The sequence below is a fragment of the Cynocephalus volans genome, chromosome 6 (assembly GCF_027409185.1).
Source record: "Cynocephalus volans isolate mCynVol1 chromosome 6, mCynVol1.pri, whole genome shotgun sequence".
NCBI lineage: Eukaryota > Metazoa > Chordata > Mammalia > Dermoptera > Cynocephalidae > Cynocephalus > Cynocephalus volans.
In genome coordinates, this window is record NC_084465.1 from 62,228,185 (window position 1) to 62,239,196 (window position 11,012).

Consider the following 11,012-nt stretch of genomic DNA (forward strand, 5'->3'; position numbering starts at 1 on the left):
TCATCCGATGATGGGCATTTGGGCTGGTTCCAACTCTTGGCTATTGTAAAGAGTGCTGCGATGAACATTGGGAAACAGGTATACCTTCGACTTGATGATTTCCATTCCTCTGGGTATATTCCCAACAGTGGGATAGCTGGGTCGTATGGTAGATCTATCTGCAATTGTTTGAGGAACCTCCATACCATTTTCCATAGAGGCTGCACCATTTTGCAGTCCCACCAACAATGTATGAGAGTTCCTTTTTCTCCGCAACCTCGCCAGCATTTATCGTTCAGAGTCTTTTGGATTTTAGCCATCCTAACTGGGGTTAGATGGTATCTCAATGTGGTTTTGATTTGCATTTCCCGGATGCTGAGTGATGTTGAGCATTTTTTCATATGTCTGTTGGCCATTTGTATATCTTCCTTAGAGAAATGCCTACTTAGCTCTTTTGCCCATTTTTTAATTGGGTTGCTTGTTTTCTTCTTGTAAAGTTGTTTGAGTTCCTTATATATTCTGGATATTAATCCTTTGTCAGATGTATATTTTGCAAATATTTTCTCCCACTCTGTTGGTTGTCTTTTAACTCTTTTAATTGTTTCTTTTGCTGTGCAGAAGCTTTTTAGTTTGATATAATCCCATTTGTTTATTTTTCCTTTGGTTGCCCGTGCTTTTGGGGTCGTATTCATGAAGTCTGTGCCCAGTCCTATTTCCTGAAGTGTTTCTCCTATGTTTTCTTTAAGAAGTTTTATTGTTTCAGGGTGTATATTTAAATCCTTAATCCATTTTGAGTTGATTTTAGTATACGGCGAGAGGTATGGATCTAGTTTCATTCTCCTGCATATGGATATCCAGTTATCCTAGCACCATTTGCTGAAGAGGCAGTCCCTTCGCCACTGAATAGGCTTGGTGCCTTTGTCAAAGATCAGCTGACAGTAAGTGTGTGGGTTGATTTCTGGATTCTCTATTCTATTCCATTGGTCAGTGTGTCTGTTTTTATGCCAGTACCATACTGTTTTGGTTATTATAGCTTTGTAGTATAGCTTAAAGTCAGGTAGTGTTATGCCTCCAGCTTTATTTTTTTTGCTTAACATTGCTTTGGCAATTTATAGGCTGTTGTAGGTTAAAATTATGGTGATTTCTATTTTTAACAGCTTTATTGAGATATAATTTACATACCATACCATTCACCTATTTAAAGTGTACAGTTCAATAGCATTTAGTATATTTACAGTGTTGTGCATCCATCAGCACAAATCAAATACAAAGTACTTTTCTTACTCCCAAAAGAAAGCTGGTACCGTTTAACTGTCCCCCAATCCCTCCATCTCCACCAGTGCAAGGCAAGCACTATTCTTTCTTTCTATATAGATTTGTTTATTCTTGAAATTTCACATAAATGGATCAAACAATATGTGGTCCTTTGTGGCTGGTTTATTTCACTTAGCATATGTTTCAAGGTTCATTCATGTTATAGCATGTGTCAGTACTTCATTTCTTTTTATTGCTGAATAATATCCCATTGTATGAATATACCACACTTTATTCATTCATCAGTTGATGGGCATTTGAGTTGTTTCCAGTTTTTGGCCACAATGAATAATGCTGTTATGAATACTAATGTATGAGTTTTTGTGTGAATATATGTTTTCATTACACTTGGGTATGTACCTAGGAATGGAATTGTTGGATCATACGGTAACTGTATTTTTAAACTTCGAGGAACTGCCAGACTGTTTTCCAAAGTGGCAGCACCATTATACATTGCCATCAGCAGTATGTGAGCATTCTGATTTCTTCATATTGCTTGTCAACACTTGTTATTTGGCTTTTTGGTTATGGCCATTCTAGTGGGTATGAGGTGGTATCTTACCGTGGTTGTGATTTGCATTTCCCTGATAACTAATGATGTTGAGCTTTTCATACACCTATTGGCCATTTCTCTATCTTTTTTGAAAAAGTATTTAGGGTTATTTATTTTTTATAATTGAGTTATAAGAGTTCTTTATATATTCTAGATACAAATCCCTTATCAGGTATGATTTGCAAAACTTTTTACCCATTCTGTGGGTTGTCTTTTCACTTTTTTGATGGGTTCTTTGAAAGATGATTTCTAACTAAGAGCATATTTCAGAAGATCTCTGAGCCTGAAAGCAAAGCTGGAGACAAAGTTTATAAACTTTTTGGTTTATTTGGAAATGACCTAAGGGAGCGGGGGTGAGGGACAAGGGGATTGAACCAGGAAAGGAAGAAGGACAAAAGGATGCTGTGTAATTGAGGTAGTCACTGGTATGGATACTTGATCCTTGCTGGGACTTTCTGAGGAATTTTATAAAATGTGTTTCAGAGTGTTCATCCATAGGGCAAAAGGGAAGAGTATTTAGCTATCAATTTCCATTCACGTATTTGTCAAGGTGGTCCCAAGGGCATTAACTAACTTCTGGGATGTGCAAGATAAGTGCCAAGCTGGTTTCTGATGCATCCCGTGCTGCAGATGGGGGAGCTCTGGGGTCGGAATCAAGGGACGTGTCCTGTAGGCCCCAGGGAGGGGCTATCCAGTGGCACCTGCACTAGGCTGGTTGAACCGTCATTGAACTTGTCATTGCAGCAGTGGCTGGAGTAAGAGGTGGGACCAAGAGAAACTGAAGTGTTATACAAGAGTTGTCCCTTCTCATAGATAACAGAAATACTGGAAGTTTATGAAAAAGCTGGAAGTAACCTGGTAAAGAAAATATTCCTAAAAATCTATTATGATTAAGATGAAGTAAACTGGCATTGTGGATAATTTCTTTTAATAATATAGTTTATTTGAATAGTAATTAGTAGTTAAATGTTTTTGAAAATATCTCATTTAATCCTGACAACAACTTAGAGGTAGTAGTTTTAGCTCCTTTTCTTAAGATGAGGAAATGGAAGCTCAAACATGTTGAAATCTCTTGCTCAAGCCCACACACTGAATTTTGCTGCTGCTCGATGCTTAGTCATAGCCTGGTGAGAGAAATACTGATGCTGCATGGTTTGAGGTAAACGTAGTCTATCCACTCTTCCAGGTCAGGAGTTTCAAACTCATGTGAGTACAGAGGCCAAGCAGGCAGAGTTGATGACTGAAGTGTGAAGAGAGGGGCCGATGGCTAACGGGATGGCTGCTTTTCAGTTCCCAATGATTTCCTCATGTGGGAACGCCAGCCCAAGCGGGCCAGATCTACTAAATAAAAACAAACACTAGGATTGAATCTTACTTTAAATCTCCCAATTTTAATGTGGGGGAACCCGCCTCTCTAAACTTCATGGACCAATGTTCACGTGACTCCACTCCAGATACTTTAAGCCCCGATCAGGGGACTGTGTACCTAACACAGCATTTTGTGTCTTCTGTGCTTTTGGAACATTGTGCTTTTGGAACATTGTACTTTTGGCTTACATTGAGGCCCATGAAGTGCATGATATGAAACTCATTCTTGCATTTATTCTGAGGCTATTTGAAGGACGTTGTTCATTGTGATAGTCCTCATTATAAAAACCCAAGAGGAAAAATTTCTCCCTGGACTCAGTACCAGAAGATTGCAGTTCTTGTGAAAAACTTTGTTTTAGTCCTATGGACACTATAAATCATGTAACTGATCATGCTTTTTCACTTGTCTTACCTTCTAGAAAGTTCAGAGCCAAATTTGTGACCTAAAGTACAGTATTAAGGTGATAATGACATTATTTGAGTGCTGATTGTACTGATCTTACAGTGATTTTATTTCATTTCCTGCTCTTATGTTGTCTTTGCTCCACTTATTCATGGAAATAATCTTGTATTGAGTGTGTTTTAAAGCTGCTACACACACATGCACACACACACACCAGGGTATGAATATTAAATCTAGTAAAGGTTAGAATCTGAATTTAAACTCAGAGCTTCAGTTCTAAGTTCAGTCTTCTTTGCGACACGATGAACTCATGTCTGCAGTCTCTGTAACTATGAGTAGTTGAATTGGAAATTCCTGTAGTTGATTATTCAATATAGCACAATTGAATTTCTTTTTCAAAGAACATGCTTTGTGTGTGTGTGTGTGTGTGTGTGTGTGTGTGTGTATACACTGCACACATGGAATGCCATGGAGTTTAGAGAGGGATCAAAGGGTTACTTGACATTGATAACCCTGTTTATATAGGCAAAAGAGTTGCAAAAAATTTGGCTCTGGCTTAAGAAAATTAACATCTTCCTTCTCTCAATTTCAGGTCATTTAAATTTATTTGGATAGAGAGTGTATTTGTGGGAAAGTGCTGAATGTGTGTGTGCATATATCAGATTCAGTTGTGTATTCTCTGTTTGCCTGGACCAGAGGTAATTCTTAGGGGAGGACAAGCTAACACTGGCAAAATGAGCTCAGCCAGGGCAAGTTGGTGCAGCTGAAATAAAGCAGAATGCATGTTCTGCTCACCTCCTGTGTGGTGGGGTAGCTAAAGAAGCTTCAGAAACCACACTTGCTCTCACAGACTTCTTCAGTCTTAAAGTTTTTGAAAACTCATTGCACAGCTTCAAAGGAGCACCAAAATTTTCCCTACCTGGTCATTTATTGTATTATTAACTTATCATCCAAAAAACCATTCAGTTTCTTATCCTCTTTTACCTTTGGGCATTTAATTATATCTAAAGCCATAAGGCTATGAAAGTTTTCCAGGGGTCATTAGTTTAGCCTTCTGCTACCAGGCAAGAGTATATTTTTTAGCATTTCCAGAACAGTAGATTTTATAACCTCCTTTGGAAACACCTTTTGGCATTTAATCGGTTCTTGCCTTATACTTAGCCTGCATCCCTGCAGCTGTATCTTAAGCACAATTCTTCATAAGTGAGAAAGAAAAAAATCAATGATCTATATCAATGTTTCTAAAACTTCGTGTGAGAATAACTTGAGGTTCTTGTTTTATGATGCAGATTCCCAGGGTACTGGCATGAGAGTTACAGATTAGGAAGATCTTGGATAGCACCAAGGAATCTGTAATGTTCTCAAGCACTGGCGGTGGTTGGCTTTTCCATACTAGAAGAAGCATTGCTTTATACCTTAGACCAGTGAGCCTCAGACTTTGGAATAGGGTTTGCTAATTTTACATATGTCTGCCAAGCCTTCCTCCCGAATAATCAGATTTTACAGATCTGAAATTGGAATGTGGCATTCATAGAAATACTCGTGTGATGATGTTTGTCGATGTTTGCCAACATTTGGGATCTATGGCATTAGATCATCTCTAATCTTTTCCATGAACTTCAAGTTATTTAATTTTTCTTTGCTGAAGTCAACACTTCAATGTTTTAAGTGTCGTACCTAATATTTAAAAGGTATCCACACAATATTAAGCAATGTATAAAACATGTGCATAACATAGTTCTTGCCATCCTGGAGCAAATTTTCTTATTATATATATAGTCATCCCTTATTATATACGGGGGATTTCTTCCAGAACCTCCTGTGGATACCAAAATCTGCAGATGCTCAAGCTCCAGATATAAAATGGCATAGTATTTGCATATAACCAACGCACAACCTCCTGTGTACTTTTAATCATCTCTAGATTTCTTATAATACTTAATATAATGTGAATGTTATGTAAATTGTTATACTGTATTATTTAGGAAATAATGACAAGAGAAAAGATTTGTACATGTTTGGCACCGATACATTTTTTTTCTGAAAATTGGTTGATGCAGAACCCATAGATATGGAGGGCTGACTGTACTAAAAAGCTATGTTGTCCACTTATGTGAATAATTTTGTTCAATAGATTAAAAGTAAAATAAAAACACATAGCAAAGTATGGAGAATAACATAACAAATACCCGGATACCTACTACCTGAATTTAGTGTTTCCATGTTGCTATATTTGTTTCATATTTCTTTTATTTTTAATAATATGTTATAGATAAAATTAAAGCATCATTTGGACCCTACCCTCTTCAATTTCCATTCCCTTTATATTCTTGTAATTCTTTTTTAATTATTGAAACGTAATTGATTACACATATTTGTGGAGTACAGACTTGAATATCAATACTTGTGTACAATATGTGATGTTCAATATTGTACAGAATAATTATCATATTCATCATTACAAAATGTACTCATTCTTTGTGTCCATTAACCGATTTCTCACTAACCCCCCTCTCCCACACCTGTCCCACCTCTAGTAACCACAGTTCTGTTCCCTCCTTCTGAAAGTTCAACATATTACTGTGCTTTCTTGCGAGTAATTCTTAATTAATATGCATAATTTTTTTCCTTAGGGTACATTTCCAGAATTCTAATGGATGAGTTAGAAGGTATAAGCATGTAAAATCTTGCCAAAATTGCTTCAAGAAAGAGTGTGTCAGTTTGTATTATTGTCTGTTATACGAGGGTACTTCAGAAAATTCATGGAGAGTTTCATACTATCTTTTAATTCTATTTTTTCACAAACTTTTTGAAGTACCGTTATATATAAGCTTGCTCTTTTTTTGCTAGGCCATTGCCAAATTGGGGATTTGTCATTAACAATAATTCCTAACTTGATATGTGTAGATAGTATGTTTGAATTTTAATTTTTATTATCATTGAGTTTAAACATTTAAAAATACCTTTTTAAAAAAATTTTATTTTACTTTTTTTACTATGCATGCATGTGGGGTACAACATTGATTTTCACCAGTTGTGTACAAGTGCAGTGGTTAGATTAGTATAGTTAGCTTATTCATCATTACAGTACGCAATCATTCTTTGTGTCTGTTGACCAATTCCTCATTAGTCCCCCTCTGCCCCTCCCCCAAAACACACTTTTAAATTTAATATTTTGAATACAGTTATACATTCATATTGTTCAAAAATCAGAAAATACTCATACTAAAAGTTATATAGTGAAGACTTTCTCCTCCATTCTTGACATCCAGTCTAACAAAGTTAACCACTGTTTTTCAGTTATTTTGTTTGCTTCCAGAGTTTCTTTATGCATGTACAGGCAAATATGAATATTTCACTAGATTTTTACCTTCCCTGCCCCTTGATACTCCAAAGTTAGTATATTTATTCACTGTCTGAACCTCATTTTTTTTTCACTTAATATAGCTTGGAGATGTTTTTGCAATGGTACATAGAAAGCTCCTTTATTAATTTTTTTCTACTGCACACATGTGCGATAATTTACTTAACTAGTTCTACTGGTGATACTTGAATCGTTTCCTAACTCTTGCTTTGCTAACACATGACTTTGACATGAGCTATTTCAAATGTGTGACAGTGAATTTGCTAAGTTTGATAGATATTATCATATTGCTTTCCTTAGATTCTGTACCAATTTACTCTACTCAAGAAATGCACGGAGTGTCTGTTTTCTCAGACTTACTGAGATGTAAACAAACTTTTGAAATTTTGCCAATCTGATAGGTGAAAAAGCTTTCTAAGTGTACTTTTATCTTAATTTTCTGTTACTTTAAGTGACTGAACATCCTTTTATGTGTTTGAGAATTATTGTATTCATGTGAACTCTGTTCATATCTTTTGACCATTATTATGTTGAGTTCTTTTCTTATCAATTACTGATAGCTTTCGATGTGTTAGGTAGGTTATTCTTTGTCTCTTATGTGAGTTGAAAATTATTTTTCTGGTTTTCAATTTGTTTTTTACTTTGCTTATAATTTTTATTGCCAAAATATTTTTAAAAATTCTGTGTAAATTTGTCAGTCATATTCATGCAGATTCTGAAGTTTGAGTCACAGATAAACAGACCTTGTAGTGAAATTCTCCTGTTTTCTTTTACTTTTATTACTTCATTTAAAAAATATTTAAATCTTTGTTCCATTTGTAATTTATCCAAGTTGTGAGGTTGGAATTACATATTTAAGTTTATTTTTCCAGATGGCTGCTGAATTGTCCCAACATGATTTCATTTCTTGATTAGTCTATTTACCCCATTGGTGTGAGACTCTGTCTTTATCATATAGTGAATTACCATAGGTATTTGGGTCTATTTCTGGGTTTCCTTTTCTACACCACTGGTCTTGTCATGTGCCACTACATCATTGATTTTATTACTGGTGTTTAATAAAATGTTTTAATATCTGATAGTAGTAATCCCCCCTTTGATCTTTTTGTTCGGTGTTTTCTTGATGTCAGGATTGATCACAGATCCCTCTACCCCATCCTGTGCAGGTCCTGAGTCAGATAGTTGAAAGAAAAACTGAGCAGCCACTGGCAATGTGGACATGCTTTATTTTTAGACACAAGCTCTGCCAACCAGCAGTTCAGAGCCTCTGCCTTCCATACCAAAGAATACAAAAATGGCAACGAGCCAAAAAGGTACATGGGTGTGCATGTGCACTAACTCTACTCCCACACAACTTGTTTACAAAGAATGTGCTGAATCGTACCCAGCCGGATATGAGGTGAGGGAGCCTGACCAAACCACCTCCACTTTCCTCACACTCCAGCCCTTCAGGGTCTCTCACCGTACAATCTATGAGTTTGGAATCTTCCGCGATGTTCCCTTAGCGAGGATGGCTGATCCTTGCATCCATATAACCTCCGTACTTATTGTATGTTCAATACACCTTGACATTTTTCCCCATAGCTCTATCTTCTCAACTGTTAGCCATGAAAATCCCACTCGTACATGTGTCCGGTTAGTAATCATCATTGGGGTGATTTTCCACAGGAATCCTGCAGCCACACTGGTAGGAAACTTGGTGCATATTCAGCAAGCTGACACATTGGCCACATGAATGTATGTATGTGTCCAGTTGACTCTGGTGCCTGCAGCCACAATACTATAGATGAAAAGACAAAAAGTTTATTGGCACCAATAGAGGGAGTTGTCATCCCTCTGGCAGAACACATGCCAGCTTACCGTCCTGAAAAGAATGGTTGCAGGAACAGGTGCTGTGAACTCTACGCAGCACAGCCTCCACTGGAGAGGGCCCCCCCTCGCAGGGCCTCTCATCAAGATTCTGACCATCAGCCATAACTGCCATGTCCACCCCTTCAGGGATGAGGGTTGGGCGGATAGCCTTAGTCCCTTTTTCAGAAGACCATTGTACCGTTCAGTCATTCTCACTGCCTGGGGATGATATGGCACATGTAACTTCCATTGAATGGACAACTGAGAAGCCCACTTCTGTACGGCATGTCCAGTAAAGTGGGTTCCATTATCACTCTCTATGACCAGGGGAAGACTATACATGGCTGTAGGGCTATTCAGCATCTTAATAGTGCTCACCTGGTCTGGGGCCTTACTAGACCATACGAACAGAAGACCAGGAGTTCTCTGACTTCGGCAGTTATCCCACAAGACCTACTTGCCACCACGTTAGGAGCATCCTCCTCTTGGGTTTTCTGCCTATCTGCATGAATCACCCGGTGAGCCATCAAGAGTACATCTGCCCATCAGGGGCATTCTTTCTCAGGTTTATGTGGCACCTGGCGAGCCATCGACTACACGGTCTTGCAGCCAGAAGGCTGCATACTTCGATGTAGCCACCCAGCTACATCAGGTGGTGTAGTTCTCTCCAGTCACCTTACCTTAGCCAGTATGTCAGCTTCATCATTGCCTGGACTGCCTAAATGGAAATGTCCTGTGATGTGGAAAAGACTTACTTCCTTTTCCTGTCTTAAATCCCATAATTCCTGCCACATGGCTTGTCCCCACAGGGCTCGATGACCTACCAGCCACTGCTGATACTTCCAAGTAGAGATCCAAAGGGTAAGACCCTTATATACGACTCACTCATATTGTTCCAATGACCTAGTAGCATTGAAGCTACATTGGTTAAATCTGCAAGAGAATCAGAGGTTAGTAAGACATCATCTATGTAAAGAAACATTGTAACCATGCTGGGCCCAGTCCACTTGGCTAGGTCCCCAGCCACTAAACGATGACTGATGATTGGGTTATGCAGGTAGCCTTGGGGCAACATTTGAAAAGTCCAGTGCCTTCCTTCCCAGAGGAAGGCAAATAGATCTTGGCTATCAGCCGAGATCAGGATAGAGGAAAAAGCATTTGCAAGGTCCAGTATATAATGATAAGTTCCTAGCTGAGTTGTCAGCTGATCCGTCAAGTTGTGAACCGAAGGCATGGCTGCGTTGAACCAAAGGCACAGCTGCATGCAAAGGAGGCATTACTTTGTTCAGTTCCCGATAGTCCACAGTCACCCTCCAGGTGTCATCAGGTTTTTTCACTGGCCATACTGGGGTGTCAAAGGGGCTATGTGCAGAATGAATAATGCCAACCTTTTCTAACTCCAAGATAGTGGCACTTATCTCTGCATGTCCTCCTGGCAGGCAATACTGTTTTACATGTCCCTACAACAGGCTTTACTGTCTGGATCTGCAGCCAGAATTCTCCAATTGTTTGCAGGTGCAAACCATAAAGCACATCTGCACTTAAGATGCACTCAGCTACTGGGGACAAATAGTACATACACAAGGGCACAATGGTCCAATGCCTAGTGGCAAAGACACAGCTTTGACTTTAATAGTCTGTCCTCCATAACCATCAACATTCACTGTGGTCCCTGGAAACTTATCAGGGTTGCCATGCATCAAGCTACATTCTGTGCCGTTACCCACTAAAGCTAACACACACTGTACATTTGCCATCCACCCCTAGGTCCCACAATAGTAGGGGCCAAGCAGCTAGGGGTTCATTTTCTGATGCACAACAGGTCATGCAAGGAGACACCCAGGTTCTCCTAACTCACCCTCAGGGTCATCATCATCCTCATCTTCAGGAATGGGGGTGACCTGTTGCTGTACTTCATTCTCCAGCATGTCTACCTTTTGCTGTGCTGCCTCATGGAGTGTCCAGTCCATATTGGCTCGCAGTACAGCAAACCACAACCAGCCCATCTGACCAGCCATTCTCTGGGACTCCTTATCTTTCACCATGGAGCTCAATACCCTGAGAGCTTCCTCTATGCTCTTGGGGGACCCATCCACTTGGTCCCATGTTTCTGGTGGAGCCCAAGTCCACAGAAACGCTGCCACCAGGTACCACATGCTTGAGGGCAGCCACATCTCCTC